This window comes from Candoia aspera, chromosome 12, assembly GCF_035149785.1.
Source record: "Candoia aspera isolate rCanAsp1 chromosome 12, rCanAsp1.hap2, whole genome shotgun sequence".
In the NCBI taxonomy this organism is placed as follows: domain Eukaryota; kingdom Metazoa; phylum Chordata; class Lepidosauria; order Squamata; family Boidae; genus Candoia; species Candoia aspera.
Genome location: NC_086164.1, coordinates 3441403 through 3460962, shown reverse-complemented (window position 1 = coordinate 3460962; position 19560 = coordinate 3441403).

Below are 19560 nucleotides of genomic sequence, written 5' to 3'. Positions count from 1 at the left end.
ACTACAGCTCTGTAGACTTTCAGCTTTATGTGGATATGGATGTTGTCTTGGTTGAGCACCCTAGTATGCAGCCGCCCCAGAGCCTGGCTGGCCTTGCTGATCCAGGGGTCAATTTCTTTGTCCAAAGACACATCACTCAAGATGACGCTTCCCAAGTATTTGAAGCTGTTTACGTTTCTCAGCTGGCTGTCATCAACAGTGATTTTTGGTCCTACCGGTGGTATTTGACATGGGCTGGTAAAGTACTTAGTCTTGTTCAGGCTGATAATCAGGCCAAAGAGCATAGCAGCATTTGGAAATTTGTTCAGCATCAACTGTAGACCACTGTCTTTGTGTGCACAGTCATCAGCAAAGAGGGCTTCTTGGATGACTGTATGCAGGCACTCTGTCTGTGTGTTCAAATGACAAAGGTCAAAGAGAAAGCCATCCAATCTTTGAACCTTGGTGAGGTAGGGGATTTGTCTGTCTCAGGAAAGAAAAAGTCATAAAACTGGCTACATGAATAAGCATCTGGCACCTTCCTTCAACTTTCCATAAATTAACTATCCCCAAAGGATGGAAGACATCATGTCTCTGGTCTTTAGCACAAATACATATACCTTGTGTAAGCATTGATATGAGGGACTGCCCTGGAAGACAACTCAAGACTGGCAGGGAGTAGAGAAAAGAGGAAGATAAGAACATCATATAGAAACCAGTTTGCACTGGCTGTGAAGCACTGGGCATCAATATACTTCTAGTTTGAATTCAAGGTGTGAGGGAATGTTAGACTTGCAGAAATAAGTAGGAAAGGGGAAGAATCTTCATTTCTATAAGTCAGTAGCTAGCTTTACCCCCTGCTGCTTAAAAAAAGCCACATTTTTTTTTAATGGAAGCCTCCTCCAAATCTTACCCTCCTTCCCAAACAGGCCAGATCTCAGTTAACACATCAAGCCAGACTGTTGGTTTTGAGGCTTAACTTTGCTGCTGAATTCACAGCTTGGGGCAGAAGATGATGGAGAAGGGCATTGCTCTGAGGATGATAGCATCCTGATTAATGGAGTTGACAAAGGGAAAAGGCAATCCAGTTGGGAGATCAAATGCTTCATTGGCTAAATGCTAGATTAGAATCATCAAGAGAAATGGAGGTGGATGGAGATCAGTCCTTGCTGCATTATGAGGTATGTCTTTGAAATTGCTCTCATCCTATGTAGCATGACAGCATATTTTAGCCAGAACATAATAAGAAACTGCAAGAGATATGAGGTATCTCATGCAGTCAGCTGTGAAACCTATCCTTCAGGGGAAGAAAATTGAGCATTTGCTAATACCTTTTCAGCTTTGTAATGAATATATTAGGTGGTCAAACCAATACAGTCTTACAAAAAATCTGGTGGCACCTTAAGACAAGCCATTCCGTTTTCTTTTTATAAGCTTTCAAGGAGCACAAGCTCTGTGCATCTGACAAAGTGAACTATGATCCACCAAAGCTTACGTGATAATAGATTTGTTCACATTTTAAGGGGCCATGTGACTCTCCTTTAGATTTACTTAGTCTTTGCAATCATCTAGGGGGCCTCTTTTCAGCAGAGGACAGAAAAATAGCCATAGGCTATTGTTATGAACATGTAGGTGCCATATTTACAATATATACTGTACAATTTTAGAACGGGCTCGCCTCTGGGTAGCTTAGAGGTCTGCCTTGGGCAACCGCTGCATGTTCTTCTGCAGCTCTCTAAATGTGGGATAACCAAGATGCAGGTCCTTGTTGCCCAATCAAGGGAGGTTCAGGAAGGCCAAAGCTGGTGCTCTGCACTTTAATATAGTTGCCATATTCATCTTCATGTTCATTGAAGAAGAACATTTGGCTCTTAATGATCAGAGGTTGTCATATGAAAACAGTGTGCATATTACACACTCTTTACACAAACCTTCCACATGTTGCTTGAATGTCCCATGATATCTATGTTTTTCTCTCTTTCCATCATTCATTTTTCCCTCTCATTCTATTTCTTTTTTCTCCCTGTTACTTCCTTTGTTTTCTGCCATCCTCTTCCTTCCCTCTCTCCTTCTCTCTTTCCCTTTTTCTTCACACCTATTAGGTTACCTTACCAGGTTACCTTTGCCACAGCCTGAATTAGTCACCGTCAGAGGAGTTTTGAAAAATGGTGGAGGACTTTTTAAGGGACCTCCAGAGCCATAGAATTAAAAATTTCCTTCACCTTTTATAAAATCTGATTGGCAGAAGTTGCAAGGAGAAGAAGGGAGAGAAGGAGGAGGTCATGATGAAGTTTGAAGTTCAGACGTTGGACTGGAACTTTAAGCTCTAATCCATTACTGGTGAATGATGGCAATACTTTGGACCAAGATGTTCAAGATTTGCAGAGAAGGCACATTTGCCAGATCAATGTACTATCCTTTAATATAAAGGTTTGTCCTACACAAGGATTGAAAAACTCTTTCTTTAATTGAGCTCACAATGTGAAAACATTCCACCAACCTTCAGTGAGAGAGGAAAAGAAAGAGAATATCAAAGGGACACTGAAAAAAAAAACTTTTAAAAGACAGAAGGCAAAAAGGAGGAAGTACTTGTTGTAATATATAGATAAATTTTCAAAAGCTGGTATTTTGGGAGATCTCTCTGTCTTTTCAGAAAGAAACTGATGGGTTCAGCTAATTCTTGAAACATTGGTTCCTGTGACATGATCTTGTTATAATGGCTCTCTTTGGAACAGAAGTTATTTCATGTGTTAAAGCTGCTTTGGTGGACTCATTGTTTTGGTACATGCATATGTTCTTTTGAATTATATACCAACGGTTTGGAATTTATCAGTAGGACAACAGAAATGGATATTTTATAATGGCTCCCTTTTGAACAAAAGTTATTTCACACACTGATTTTGCTTTTGAAGGCTCACTGGTTTTGGTAGACCTTTGAATTATGTACTAATGACATGGAAACTAAAAGGAAGACAACATAAATGGATATTGTAAGCTTTTATGATCACCGAAAATGAATCTGCAAGGTTGGAGGGAATCCCCTCTCCATCATTTGTGAAGATCTGAAGACTTTACCTTTCTTCATGTATTTAAAAACACATTTTGCTGCTGGGAGTCCCAATTAGAGGACTATTTAAAAATGCAATCTCATATACTAATTTATATTTTGATTTCAATATATTTCCAATTGTTAAGTAAACTGGCTGAGATGTTAATAATGTAACTCTATGGCAAGGCATGCCCATATATAAAATACCAGTTTTATTTAGTATGTTACTGTCCCCCTCCTCAGGAATAGCATTCTTCCAAAGATGAGACTCTCTCCTTCGCTGCTGGGTTTTTGGAAAACAACTAAGATATCCTTTCCCAAGTCCTGCTATGCTGCTTCATCATGGTGGGGGTGGAGAAGTTCCTGGGAGGAATCACCTAAGCATGTTAGAAGTGTATGCCAAGAGTGTATGCTCCCAGCAGGCCACTCAGTGAAGGTCATTGGAGCTGCCCAGCTCAAGCAAGCAGGCACTCATATCGGGCAGCAGCAACATAGGAAGATACTGGAAGCGGAGGATCCTTTTACTGACAGTGATGAAGGCACCATTTCATACTACACAAGAGAAGGCAGTGGTAAACCACTTCTAGATTTTGCCAAGGAAACCACAAGGATAGACAACATAAAGTGATTAACAATATGCTGCTGGGTGTTGGACCCCTTAGTTCAGATGACTATTGAGTATGGGTGGAGGAGTTTTCAGAATTCTAATGGTGCTTATGACATGGATAGATCAACCCCTTTGGGATGTCTAGTTGTTGATGTTGCCATGCAGGAATTTTTATTTTATTATTTTATTTTATTTTATTTTATTTTATTTTATTTTATTTTATTTTATTTTATTTTATTTTATTTTATTTTATTTTATTCATTCATTCAATTTCTATAGCTGCCCATCTCAGCAAGTGACTCTGGGAGGCTTACAACAATAAAAACCATAAAACAGTTAAAGCGATTACAATTAAAACAGTTAAAATACAAAATAAATATACATGGATATATTTATATACACACACACAAACACACCCACACACCCTACATACATACATACAGTATGTATGTATATGTATATGTATATGTATAAGTATATGTATATTTGTGTGTGTGTGTGTATACACATACATACATACATACACACACATACACATGTGTGTATGCATGTATGTTTATGTATATATAATAGGGAATCCAAAGCTGCAAAGACAGAATTACAATGGGAGCATGAAAGCATGAACATGGGAAAGCTTAACACCATGAAAAACGAAATGAACTGATGACACCTTGGGCATCAGTGAATTGAAATGGACTGGAATTTGATACTTTTAGATAAATTGTCACCCTTTAATATGATATTCAAATTTATGCCACAACCACCAGGGCAGAAAAAGACGAAACGGACAAGGTTTGTCTTCCAAAATCGACAGAACATGCAAGCAAGCTGTGGTTGGAAACTGGAATGCCAAAGTTGGAAATAGTAAGGGGGTAAACAGTTGGACTCTATGACCTAGAAATGAAGCAGGAGAATGATTTATCTGTTAGAGTTTTCTGGAAAGCGTTTGGCCTGAGAGATCAGAAAAAACATACACCAGGCATTTCTATAAAAATAAATGTATTTACAGAAAGCATTAAAACATAAACAGTTTCATATCCCGATATCCTGGATAGCCACAAAAACTTTATAAGCTCATACACGAACACACCCTCTGAGTAGGACTGGAAGGGAAGGCTGTGTAAAAGGAAACTGAAACAAGTCCAGGCAAGCTTCCTCCAAGCAAATCAGGAGCTTTACCTTATGTGGTCATTCTTTTCACACCCAAAGCTGAGGATATTTAAGTCTGACCTTCTCACCCTGCCAGAGTGATTTGTTACCATAGTAACTTAATTCCTGTAGCAGAAAACAATATACCAACATTATCAGTTGTTGACAAACCAATGGTTTCTTCATTACATATTCAGTAGTCAGATTCTCCGGTCTTCAGGAGATCAATAGGTATTAATCTTTTTTTTTTGGGGGGGGGGAGATGTTTCAGCCTGTATCCCAGCAATCAAGCAACACACCCAGGAAACCCGCAAAACAACCAGGTTCAAACTATCATATTTTGGGCATGCTGTGCAAAGACCCAGCTCCCTCAAAAGGCCCATAATGCTAGGAAAATTGAAGGTAAGAGAAGAAGGGGACAACCAAGCAGAAAGGTGGATGGACCCAATCACAGTGACAATGGGTGTACCATTGCAGGACCTGAGGAACCAGATCCTACTGGTAGAAAATCTATCTATCTGGTCACTAAGAGTCAACTCCAACTTGACGATATCTAGTCAATAAATCAACCAAGGTATGGTCTTTCTACCATGCCTTTGGGGTCTTAGATGATGTCTTGATCCCTCTCCTACAAGGAAATGCCTTGCGTGGAATTGCTTTTTAGCAGTGCCTAGGATATTTTGGTTATGTGTTGTATTACTTATGTAATATATTTTGCTTTTCATCCAACTGCTGTATCAACTGTGTATGCTGCTCAGACGTGAAGATGACTGGAGCACAACACAAACTCAGCAAACAAACCACAAAGTGGGTTGTTGTTGTTATTGTTTTCCACATTTTGCCTTATAAAACTAATGGATCGGTGCTCATAAAATAAGCATGTTTCTCTGACCCTGTACTGAGGACCCACTTTAGAGCTGCTTGGAAGGCTTCTCCACATTGTCTGAACATGAACATTTCCCATGAGATTGCTGTAAAAATGAAGTTGCTTGCCACGTGGATCTCTTGCATGGTCAGGCAAATAAAAACCCAGTTCAAAACTGCTAACTAACATAAAAATGTCATTCATTTGTGTGTGTCTGTGTGTGTGTGTGAGAAAGAGAGAAGCAGAGGATGGGAAACCACATTGCTTTAATAAATCCAGAGTACCTTTGCAATCTGCTCTGCTTGATTTTTCCTCTCCTTGTCATTGATTCATTCCAAATTCTGTCGTCTTTGGTAATTTCCAGACTTTATCCCTGCTCTTCCCTCTTGTGATATCAGTAATCGCATTCTTTAATTTCTTTCCTTTCCTATTGAGTTGACAAGTGTAATTTTTTTATGCTTTTCTTTTCTGTTCTTTTCCCAATGCCATAAGTGATATTGTGACAAATTTCAACTAGTCTGGAGAACTGAGAAGGCAAAATAATGATGTACGATCACAGTTTCCTGAAAATGGAAATGCTCCTTGCCTTGCTGAAAACTTCAGTTAGAGAAAACCACTGTGATAGCAAATGGAACACTGAGCAAATCAGTCTCATTACAAGAGTGCTGATATCTGAGGCTGAATCCTGACATGAACCATTTCTTTTCCTTGCAAAAAATCTCTTCTTTCCCATTTTTTTCTTGCTGTCAGAACTGAGAATTTCCTAAGAATGCTCATGCATTTCATTAATGTTCCATATTTTACCACTGAATAAAAACCCTGCTAATATCTCTGTCCAGTTCACAGTGGGATGTCTGCTTATCTGACTTTTTCACTTTGACCATCTCAGTGCCTTATTCCTCTCTGTTCCTTCCCCCAAACTGGTAGTGCTTCTTAGTAAATTAATCTAATTGAATTTAATGTGTTTTAGCTCAGCACTGCCTGACTCCAAATGACTCTGGGTGGCTCCTAGACTTCAGTTGTGAAGTTGATTAGTCCGTCTACCCATATCATTCTTCAACCTTAACTAGTCTTGAAAAATGATGCAAAATTGGCTCCAGTTAGTCCTGGGTTGGTACCAGAACTGTAGACTAAACTGGAAGTTGAAAAGGAAGTCCCAGAATTAGGCAATGGCAAGCCTCTTCTTTATTGTTGCCAGGAAGTTTTCCAGGAGTTGAGTGCAACTCAAAGGAGACTTGACTTGGTTTGAGATTCCAAAACTCTGCCATATTGCACAACACAAAGTCAACGTAAAAAAGGTACACAAGCTCAGCTTCAGGAGAGGACAATAAGGGAAGGACAGAACTAAGAGGAGAAGGTGAAATCACAATCACTTATTCCATAGACACAACCTCCAGCAATGTCACTGGAGACACATTGTGCCATCACAAATATTCAACGAAGCAATGACCAATCATAGGCACAACAGTCTAATTAATGATTACAACTAGATGACACCACCCAGGAGCATCCTATGAATAATGATAATGGTGATGGTGATAAAGCTCAAAGGTCTTTTAGATGTCTTTGAAGATTTGCAAGAAAGTTTTGCTGGATGTCAATTAGAATAGAAATAGAGAAATGAAGGCCACAACTTTGAAGATTATAATCCCTCAGGCCTATCAACCTAATCACATTAAAATACAGGAACACAAGAAAAGCCTTCAAGACTGATCTCAGAGGATAGGCACATTATTATTATGAGTGAAGGCTTCTCTAGTAACTTCAGCCCAGAAAACTGTAGAACTTCAGTAGCCAATAACAGCACTAATAATCATGAGAGATCAGCAATGAAAAGATTAATATTGTGTCTATATGCTTCCAGCTTATAAACCAACACAGCTATAGTGATGAAATTTAAACACTTTCTCATCTGTTGCTTCCCAGGCCTCAGGACACAAGATTATTCCATTAGACCAAGATAATAACTTTGAAGGCCAAAGGAACCCTCTACATTTTTCCTTGAGCCATGGAAGCCATCTGAGTTGGCAACGGAGATTTTGAATGGTTGTTGTGAATTCCTGAAGGCTAATACATCCTCTGAGAAATCTGGCAATTTTACTTGTTCTATAGAAAACATGATGCCATAAGGACCTAGCTAGTTGTCCATTTGGGGCTTAATCAAATTGGTTTATACTTGGCTATATTCCAGCAGACAGTGGAATGTGAAAAGGCTTTTTTTTTTTTGCTTCTTAGAACATACAGACAGAGGTTTTGCAATTCACCATACCCCTCCCCGCAAAAAAGATGGACATAACTGCAGCCATTCAAATTGTGTGAAGCTGTAAGATAGGTGAGAGCCAGTGTGGTTAGTGGTTAAGGCAACAGGCTGGAAACCAAGAGCCCGTGAGTTCTAGTCCCAGCTTAGTCACGAAGCTAGCTGTGTGACCTTGAGCCAGTCACTCTCTCTTAGCCCTAGGAAGGAGGCAATGGCAAACCACTTCCAAAGAACCTTGCCAAGGAAACTGCAAGGACTTGTCCAGGCAGTCTCTGAGAACTGGACATGATTGAATGGATTAAAAAACAAAATGAGGGGTGGTGGTGGTGGATAGATAACCTTTTCATTAGCACTTCTATGCAATGACAGAGAAAATGGTGAAAAGTGTAAGGTACAGGGCTTCTGCAAGCCCCAAATGGGTTGGATTTCAATTCCCATAATCCTACAATCAAACTGGAGGAAGCTAGTTTTCATGCAGTGTTCTACTGTCATAAACCCAGCTGGAACTACAACTTATTCAACAGCAAAAAGGAAGGAAGGAAGGAAGGAAGGAAGGAAGGAAGGAAGGAAGGAAGGAAGGAAGGAAGGAAGGAAGATCAGACTTAATTGACTTCCATTGCATTTAAATAGAAAAGGTCTCAGCAAATTGTCTTCTTGCTGGAGATGCAATGAAATTAATGCTTCATTTAAACATATGTTTGTATAGTGTTCTATCATTGTTCCATTTGTGGAATACATTATTACAAGTATTAACTCAGCTTTGAGACAAGATTTAATATACTCAGATGCTATGTGGCTTGAACTATGTACCTATTGCATGGAAGCTGACATCTGGACAAAGAAAGTGAATTTTCTCTATCTTAATAATAGCTAAAAGATTTTCTTCGGTATTTAAAAGATAAATGTATGGCCCGAACTATTCAATGGACTGCAGAACTGTTCTTATTAGCAATTTATGAATGAATCACTTATGGATGTAGATTAGCTATGGATGATTAGAATACTCTATTCTATTCATTGAAATCCTTATTAAACTTTGTTATAAGTGTATTTACCCATGAATATATGCCTTGTATGTTTTTGTCTCTTTTTTTCTTTTTAGTTTTCTTTAGAGTTTTTTTTTAAAATTTGTGTACCACTTTCTGCATTGTTTCTTTCTTTTTTTTCTTTCTGTTTGTCTTTTATATTCAGTTAATTTAAAAAAAAGTGGAGCAAGCACTGAGAGTTCCACTCACTTTATCCAGGAAATAACTAGTATCCATGAATTCTTCTATAAACAGAATATTGTCAAGGCTTCACAGCATTATTAGCTTCTGTCCCGTTGGCCAAATATTGCAGCCCATTAGTGTTTGGGTGACATGTTCTATGGTGTTAGACTTCTGCAGTGATCTCTGTAATGGGAAGTTATTGGGGGTTAGTCTGTTTGCTGCTGAATGGGTTAAATGACTCGGTCAGTTGACCCCATTTTATTTTTCCCATACTACACTAACTCTTCCACTTACCCAGTTAAGCATGTTGTAGGAACAGGACCGCAGTATGAATGCCCACAGATTAAAGTGAGTTTGATCTCTCCATGGTGCTGAAATTCAGCAATGCACTTTTTATTATCAGCTTTCATACCACTGGGCAATATAGTATTGTAGGCTTTCATGATCCATTAACATCACTGCTCAGTCAAGGAGTGCAGTCCAAAGATTTGTTTTTACCATGGGATTGCTCTCATTGGTGAAACTACTTTCCTTCCTTGTTATATATCTCCAGCCCTCCAGGTTTTAAAGGTGTCGGTTGGCGAGCTGCAGTTGGGAAAGAAAAGCAAAAAATCCTATTGCATGAATGGAAGTCCAGTTGCTTAAAATTAGATCTGTTTGAAGTTTATTTTCAGTCCAAGACCAATAATTAAAAATGCACGAAATACAGTATGTGTGTATGTAAGTACCAGGAAAGGAAGAGAATTGATGCCTTTGTTCTGGCATCCTTTGTTCACGCAAAAACTTAATTTGGGTTGGCAAGTTCTGTCTGATATCACCATGTCTGCAGGCCTCCACACCTTGGTCCATGCACTCAGCCCAAAAATCTGAAAAGGAGCCATGTTCCCCTGAATATGATTAGATGCTATTGATCTGTTTTCATGACACCTCAGTGAAACATTGAGGAACACCAAAATGGGATTAATTCACCTTATTAATCAAGAAAATAGATTTAGCCACTCATGCCTTGGGCTAAATAATTTCACCCATGTTAGCCAAGTTGTAGGAACTGCTGACTGTGGAGTTAACAACCCATTGATTGATTCATGTATGGAAGAATGGATTGTATGCCATTCAGTCAGTGTTGAATCTTAGTGACCACAAAAATATATTTTCTCCAGGATAATTTGTCCCCAACCTAGTCCTTCAGGTCTTCCAAGAGTGCACCTATTATTGCTACTGTAACTGGGTCTGTCCACCTCGCTGCCAGTTGTCCTCTTCTTCCCTTCCTTCCACCTTTCCCAGTCTTACTGTATAGACTTCTCCAGAGAGCTAGGTCTTCACATAATTAACTCACCCAAACCTCTCCCAAAATTAAAGGGAAGTCCTGGAAAGCACTCTAAGAACTCCACTTCAATGATTATTTTGGTCCCCTTCCCTACATACTGGTAGACCAGGAATATGTGTACATGTGAGAAATGAGCAGAAATTTATAAGTAGTAGTAAGACACCAATCCTGGCTGTTAATTCTTTTCATTCTGGAACTAAGAAAGGAAGTAGGTGCCTCCTAGCCTCCTCGCAGTGCCTGGAAGGACTAAGACACACAGATCTGTTGTTGTTGTTTATTCGTTTAGTCGCTTCCGACTCTTCGTGACTTCATGGACCAGCCCACGCCAGAGCTTCCTGTCGGTCGTCAACACCCCCAGCTCCCTCAGGGACGAGTCCGTCACCTCTAGAATATCACACAGATCTAGCCATATCCAATAATGTGTTGTTTGCACATGATGGTGAATCACTGGTTGGGAGAGGGGTTGACTGTATTATCTGTGCATGGAACATAGTCAGTCTGTGACAAAGAAGCCCAGGACATCCCATTCTGGTATTTTGATGAAGCTACATCAATGGGTTCCTTCCCATGAAGCATACCTCTTCATTATGCTTATGCATAGAGGAATGACAGTGTTAGGGGGGGGGGGGGAAAAGCAATGTATATCTTACATGAATAGGCAATGAGATATGATGAGACATTTCCTGAGCCTCATCCTCAGGAAGGCAAACAGCCATGGATTGCTAAACTGGCTCATAATTTCTTTTCCTGTAGCTGGTATTAAAAGATAGAGAATCCTTTTCACTTCAGAAATAGGAATGGGGAGACCTGTGGGATTTTTTTCTGTGCAACGTCTCCTGCTGTTGACTGGAGAATTAGATAAATCATTCTAGGAGAGTTTGGAAATGGTTGAAATGGTTGATGGAATCTTAGGCCTCACAAAAGGGCTGCAGTGCTACAAACCAAGGAATTCTTGAATGAAGGCTATAACGGAACTGTTAATGCTTTTAGTGCCCTGGGTTGTTTTTTTTTAACCAACCAACAAACAAGCAGAAATGAAAACCAGCTCAGTTAATACATTTCCATCTGGGATTCCTGCTGCTGTCACTGCTGCCACTGCACAGATATGAAAGATCCATTCCCCAGGACTGCTAAATTGTCTTCACTGTCCTGAAGATAGGCAAGCTTATCTTCCAAATGCAGACAAGAGTATTCCTCCAGCCAACAGAGCTTTTGTAAAGGAATTCTCCCTCCTTCAATTACATCTGAACTTTTGAATTGAGAGGCCCCTCTGGCATGCCCTTGACCTTGCAATTCCCAGGGTCTATTTGTTGAAGCACAGAAGCAGAATGCAAAAAGAAGTTGAAAGGAGGAGGAAAACTCATGGTTTTGCTCCTCCTCCTCCTCCTCCTCCTCCTCCTCCTCCTCCTCCTCCTCCTCCTCCTCCTCCCCTTTAAACTTTGTTCCTCCATTATTCAAACTGTCTTTGGAAATGTGCACTCACAAAATAAGGGTAGAAGACAGAAAGGTAGACATAGGTCTCAGAGGAAATAACCAAGCAATTTTCACTCAACTGAGAATGAAAGAAATGTGGGATGCACTTCCTCCAGAATGACTTTTTTTTTTTAAATTCTAAGCTCTATTTCTTGACTCTGATAAAGGGGAACTCATTTTATTTGTTTCTTTGCCCAAGGGTTTTTGTTTTTTTTACTGCTGCAATTGACACACTCTCAGAGGGTTATACTCTCAACAATAAAACATCCACAAGAAACAACCAAAAGAGGGGGAAAAAGTGATGTTTATAACTCCAGATCCTCTTAAACAGTTCTATTTTTAATAATTTTCTGAAGCCTAACAAGGTAGGAGCTGAACAGGGAGCAGGGACTTCCATATGATCAAGACCGCCACAGAAAAATGTCTGTGGGCCGCCATCCTTCCCCCACCACCCGCTTAGTCTCTTACAAAGGAGGAACTAGATTTTTTGAGACCTCTGCATTGGAAGGATCAAAATTGAGTAGCAGGAGACATTTCTGAAATACCTCAGTGCCTTGATGCATGCTGGACCACTGGGAATATCCTTCATCCTCTTGTGGTCAGTTCTATCAGAAATGTGCTGTTATCTTGGAATTTGACCATAATGATATGTTCAATACAATGCATATGGCAATACATCCCCTTCTGTCTGCATTGATAAATATCTCATTATGCAGACAGAATATACACCAAACAGATCCCAGATCCATGGCAAAGAACTGATTTGTGGGTTTGTCACACTTTTGTCAACCCAGAGTTCTCACTTGAGGCACATATGACCAGGCTCAAATTATCCTACTTCAGACACATTATATGAAGATCCACCTCTCTGGAGAAGGCTCTGACGCTGGGACAGGTGGAAGGAAAAAGGGGATGACCAGCAGCAAGGTGGATGGACTCAGCTACAGTCGTGATGGGTGCACTGTTGGGAGATGTGAAAGACCAGGTTAGGGATGGATTGTTATGGAGAAAATCTACCTACAGTAGCTAAGAGCTGACACCAACTTGATGGCACATAGTCAGTAAATCACACTTTTGACACTAATAAGAAATCAACAAATGCACTGGCATCATGGCTGATGTACCATCATCATTACAGCCAGGCCCTTGTTTGATTGGACCCTGCCAGACCCTTTTGGAAATCATCTATCACCTTCCCCACTTTCTTGAGTGAAGAGATCTTTCCCATAAGAAAACCATTCTTCAAATACAATGCATGGTTGTAAAGAGTCCACCCAAAAAATATGTGTGAGTTTCTTTGCGTTGTTAATCTTTGCTGTAGGATCAGGTATGAGCTCAAGGTCCCTTCCTGAAGGTAATTAAGGATGACAGTTTTCGTTACTAGGTAACAAAGACCTAGGTAGCCTATAAAAAGGCCCAATCAAGTACAACAACAACCGTTGCAATTAAATTATGTTAACGTCTTTGGTTTCCATATAACTCTGCATACTTTTGTTCTGTTCACCAAAGAAAATGTGGGTAGCATTGTCATGCTTTGGTGGAACAAGGCCAAAATATGAGTATAAATAGTGAAAGGATTTTTTTTTTTCCTTAAGTTACGACATTGAAGTATATATTTTTTTCTGAATTTTGTCTTAGAAGAAGGAATATAACATATATGATTTTTTTTTAAAAAAGAAAATAAAATGTATTCTTCTTAACTCTTAATTAATTAAATTGTTAATTAAACTTGCAGTTCTATCATGGTGATATTCTTTCCAAGCCATTGGAATAACTGTGCTCAAAGAGGCATTTCTACAGCTGACTTGAAGTTTCATCATGAAGTTCAGCTTTCCCCAGCTGAATGTTTTCTGAAAGTGCTGGACTCTAGCCCTTATCATCCTTGGACAACACGGTCTGTAGGAATTGTAATCTAACACAAGGGGAAATCACCAGGACTATGAAGGCTGTTAGTACAGCCTCGTGTGGCGCAGAGTGGTAGGCGGCAGCATTGCAACCAAAACTCTCCCCGCGACCCGAGTTCGATCCCAGCGGAAGCTGGATTCTCTCTCGGGCGGCTGGCTCAGGTCGACTCAGCCTTCCATCCTTCCAAGGTCAGTAAAAGGAGCACCCGGCTTGCTGGGGAAGGGGACAGCTGGGGAAGGCAATGGCAAACCACCCCGCTCTATAGTCTGCCAAGAAAACGTTGCAAAAGCGGCATCCCTCCAAAGGGTCAGACATGACTCGGTGCCTGCACAGGGGACCTTTCACCTTCCCCCCCCCCAATGAAGGCTGTTTGATTTGACAGGGAAGGAGACTTTGGCATACAATCAAGCACTTACTAGTTCTGCTACAGTATATTATTTATTTCACTGGGGAAAAAAAAGAAGTTAAAATCACATCACGTAAAATTCAGTCTGCTGACTGTACAATGTTGATCCAGCACATAATAAATGGATCCCACATATTTTTTCCAGCTAGTATGGACTCTTAATATTTCTCTATTGTCACACTATATTAATCAAATATAACCACATTAATTAATAAACTACATATCAGTAGTGCCAATATACTATCATTAGGATATAATGCCAATCAATCTGTCATGCCGCGGTATAGTGAAACTAAACCGTTTTATGCCACAGAGGCAGAACAATTTGCTCAGAAAGATTCCAGCTTACACAGCACATAAAGAAGGACCACAGTGAATAGTCTGAAGAATTATGAAGTTTCCCTCTGAACTGAAGGAGACAGTGCCACCCTGTACTGTAAAAAGTACCAGGAGGTATAAGAAATGTACTGGACAAGCTTTGTTAGAAGGTCTAAAAATGTATAAGAAGTTACAGAGAGCTACAAAGGTGACCTTGTGAAAATATCAGAAACCGTTCCAAAAACAAAAAATGTGTGTCAAGTCTGGGAAACTTAAAAGACAGTGTGAAAAGGATGCTTGTTCATGGGGGTATAAGAGGGAGGGAAGGGAAAACACAGTCAGGTTTCAAGATGGATGTCAACCCTTCTGGGTAGTCCAGGTCAGAAAACAGACTCTGCAAAGCCATCTGGATCTATGCTTTATCGTAATAGGGTATGGCAACAGAATCTCCCCACTACAGCAGTGTAAAGCTGGTGAATAATCCCATAGAACGAACATTCAGCAGGGAGACACCCCACCTTGATTCCTGTGGCCAGCTAGACATTAAATTATGAAGCGATGCATGGGTATATGGCTGTGGGAAGGCTTTTAGTTCAAAAAAATGAACAGTGAACGTTGCAAGCCTTCATAGGTTTCTATGTGTATGAGTCTCTGGATAAAAAAGAATAACAAGTAGCATCAGAGATGTTTCCCAGCCCTCAGCAGTGCTGTCTGCTACATCTGTGGCTGGACAAAAGTCTCTCCATTTCATATTGGTGGGGGATCAGTTCAAGGAGGCAAAAATTCTTGACAACATTGCCTTGGCTCATATTGGAAGTGTCCACTAATAAAATAAAGTTATAACATATGGTGGTAAAAGGTACCCCTCCACACACACATGAGCAGCATTCACTACCAGACCCATGAGATGTCCCCCCATACATGTGAACCATTTAAAGTGCCCTTGTAAGAAAACATTCACAGCAAGCTGAATTGACCCTGAGTGGTGACAGGGGGAAGAGTCAGACAGGGACCAGTGGCCCAGTAAACCACATTGTTTATATTCATGGACCATATCTCAAAGATAGTATGGCAGGCATGCTGACCTAGTAGGGAAGGGACAAATAATCAGAAGGTCACTCAGATGGGTTTACCAAAATCATTCTGATTTCATGCTGTAATTTACACTGCGTCTGCCTTTTTCCTTGTCTAGTCTTCGCAATGTAATAGGCCAAAGTTATATAAACTTAGTTCTGCTTTTGCTGAGGGGTGCTCAGCAAGCTGCTGATGCTTTTCTGGGAGTCTGGTGTTCACTGTTGTGTTGTTTGCATGCCTAATAAAATTATGTTTCATCTTCAAAGTGATTTGGTTGCTTTAGGTGAGCCAGGCTTTGGCCACAACAATTGATTGGCACAAGTAAGACCACTAGGAAACAACTCACAAGTCAATACCTTGTTGCACAGCATTTGTAAGCAATAGGGAGGGGGGGGGATTGATATCCACTCACGTTCATAGAGGCTCAGTTGGCTTTTAATTAATCTGATGATTCTTAACAGATTTTCTAAGTACAAGAAATTGGAGGTTGCTCTTGACTTGGAATTAACTCTAATGAATATGACAAAGGCGAGATGGGATTGCAGCTAACACTGCTAACTGTGAATTAAACAGAAATGTTGTAGAATTATGAAAGGGTGCAATAGGTTCAAAAGTGAAATGAAGGCTGAGATTTTTTTTCCCAATCTGCAGAAAACTTTCCTCTAAAATCTATTATATAAGAGGTCCATAGGCTTCTGAATCTATTCAAGGCATATCTTTTTAAATTTATGATAACAGTGTGAATAGTTAGTCAAATGTCTTGGAGAAACAATATGGCAATTAGAAACAGATAAGTGTTTAGGAGTTTTATTCTCCTAGGTAAAGGTAAAGGTTTCCCTTGACGTAAAGTCCAGCCCGGCGTTGTCATAGACACTTCCGGGTCATGTGGCCAGCATGACTCACGGAACGCCGTTACCTTCCCGCCGAAGCGGTACCCATTGATCTACTCACATTTGCATGTTTTCGAACTGCTTGGTGTGCAGGAGCTGGGACGAGCAACGGGAGCTCACCCCGCCGCGCGGTTTCGAACCGCCGACCTTCCGATCGGCAGCTCAGCGGTTTAACCCGCAGCGCCACCGCGTCCCTTTTATTCTCCTGCTCACCCAGAAAGAATATATATTATTATGTAGCATTGGACATTTATTGGACTATATTATGTACTGTGGGAATGAGGCCTACATTAAGCTGTTCCTTGTTTCTCACACTGTCTTGAATTTCCCTTAACCCGCTTTTTTATTTATATCAGTGCAATGAAAAATACTGATGGTGCAGTTCACTTTATGTGCATGCTACTGGGAACGTTTCTAATTTTGCACTTTTACACAACTACGCAGAGTGAAGCCCCAGTTATCCTTTCTAACTGTTCATGTCTCCAAACTCTGTAGTGCCATTTCTCCAACTGAAGTATTGCATCTAAAAATTTACTGCAGGGGAAAGTGTGGATAAAAATGAGTGTGGATAAAATAACATCCAAAGCAAGCGAGCAAGCAAGCAAAAAAAAAAAACCCACCTTGTGCAAAAGGAATTTGGTAAAATAAAATGTACAGATTTGGGAAAAGTATATCCCATCTCTAGAACATATCCACAAATCCCAATATCCACTCTCTTTTGGCATTGGTGGAAGATGGAATGATAATCTCACCGTATTAGCACATATTTCAGGAATAGTGATGGTGGCCATATCGTTCCTGACATCTACAGATGTACAGATGAAAGGCTTGTAAAAAACAGCCCTCGACATGACAAAACATAAAAGCTTTGAAAGAGACATTGTGTTAATTTATGGCAGAGATGATGCATGTTTCCTGTTAAATTGCCTAGATGGTAATAACACACTATAAGGTATTGTAATGAACCCATTGAAACATCATCACATCCTTCATTGTCTTTATGCTTTTGATGAAGTCTCCTTTCTCACTTATGGCTATTTTGTATTTCTGTCCTTTCAAAGAGAAGGGGGGGAGCGGGGCTACTTCACGCAATGGCAGCTGTTAAAAGGAAATTGAATGCTTTTACTCTGTATGATACTCTGGGTGGTATAATTAGACTTTCTTCAAGACAACTCAAAATATAAACTCAATAAAAATAGCTAGATTAATTTGAGAACCTTTTCTGGAGACCTGTTCAGTCCATTATCCTGTACCAATGTCATCTGGAATGACACTGTGTCTCCTTTCCTTTCAGTGATCTTTTGAACTCCACCTACCTCTCACCAGACCATTCCTTTGCCTCCTAAATTGCTGCTCAACTATCTTAGTGAATTAAGGGAGAAGTCTAGATTAACACACTATCAAGAAACTGTTTTGGGGTTTCTCAAGAGTTTTTCTCCCATGCCAAAGAGTTTCCTCAGACCTAATTTTCAAGGTACTTGAGGACCTATTATTGATTTTTCTTAAACTGATTTTCTTCTTGGAGATAATAATGGTGTTGCTAGTGTTTTGGTAAGGTTTCTGGACCAGTCTTTCCTTCTTCCTGAAGCCTCCATGGATGCCTAAAGTTGTCCTTGATGCTTTGTACTGGAGAGGAATATAGAGAAATAAATGGACACATTTGTGCCATAATAAAAGCCAGGTTGGAGAAGAACCTTTCTGAACCTTAATGCTTCCAGAAGAAGAGATACAGTACTTATGTTTACACCAGTGAATGAAGAAATGCCCTTTTTGCCCCATCACTTTTGGAGAGCTTTTTTTTTTTTCTCTAAACAGCTAAACCCAGGTTGAGGAGAAAGAATTCATTTTAAGCCCACTGCTAAAAAAGAATCCTAGGGATATTTTTTATTTATTTATGTAAGACTAATTCACCCTGGTCAGCTGAGTCATATGAACAGGCCCTATTATATTTTACAGAGTACCTTGATTCACAAAAGATCTGTGGGCTTTGAACAAGGGGATGAAAATATAGCCAAACACAACATTGGCCTTTTAATGTTATTGTTTGAGAAATGAATTTTCTCTTCCCCTTTCTCTATTCCAGTCACAAATTGGAGAAAACGAAATGACTTAATAGCTCAGGGAGATTACCTCCATTAAAACACACACACACACACACACACACACACGCAATCTAAAAGTGTTCCACCGGATCATAACAATTCTCATTAATTGGCAGTTATGTTCTGAAATTTAAAAGAGAGAGAGAGAGAAAGGGGTTTCCAGAAACTTCACCAGCTATATAGCATATGTCTGGGGTGAGCATTTTTTTTCCCTCAGATGGAGTGAAATTGTTCTACTTGCTTCACTCCTGCCAGTTGTGGATAAAGTGAACCAGTTTGGCTTAAACTTGCTAAAGACAGCCTGGTTTGCATTCCTGCCTCTAGCTTTAAATGAATGGCCTTGGATTTCAGGATTTCTTTAAGCAAATCAAATGAGATTTGTTTGCTGACATTTCCTATCCTTGACAAATTCTCAGCTAGATTATTGTCGACGTTCAGCCTACGATTTTGTTAATCTTTGATAGGAAACCAAGTTTCCATGAAGAAACTCAGTATTCAGATGCCTAAAGTCCCTTTGAAACAAAGCTTTGCAGCCCATTTTGTGAAAGCTACAAAGTTACAACAGGACATGTGGGTTATTAGGGGAGAAAAACATACTAAAATCAGCTAATACTCTTGGTGCGTGCTTTGGAGGTTGTGGTTCTTCTGAAGAGTGAATTCAAATACCAGGCAAGAAAAACATGTCTCTTGGAGATTAAATAAATCCAGTTGACTTGGTGACCTGTTTAAAGCAATGCTCTTACCCAGTAACCTTCAATGTGAGCATAATTTCATGAAAAGAGACACCCACCCCCATCATTTTCATTTTGTTAAGCTATTTGCTCAAAATAAGGATTCAGTGTGATCATGTAATTGCCAAGCAGTGAATAAGAAAAAGAGAAAAGAAAAAGTAAGATCTATAGGGACTGATGAGAGGATAGGTCTGGAAATGAACTGGGAAATCAATGAGGT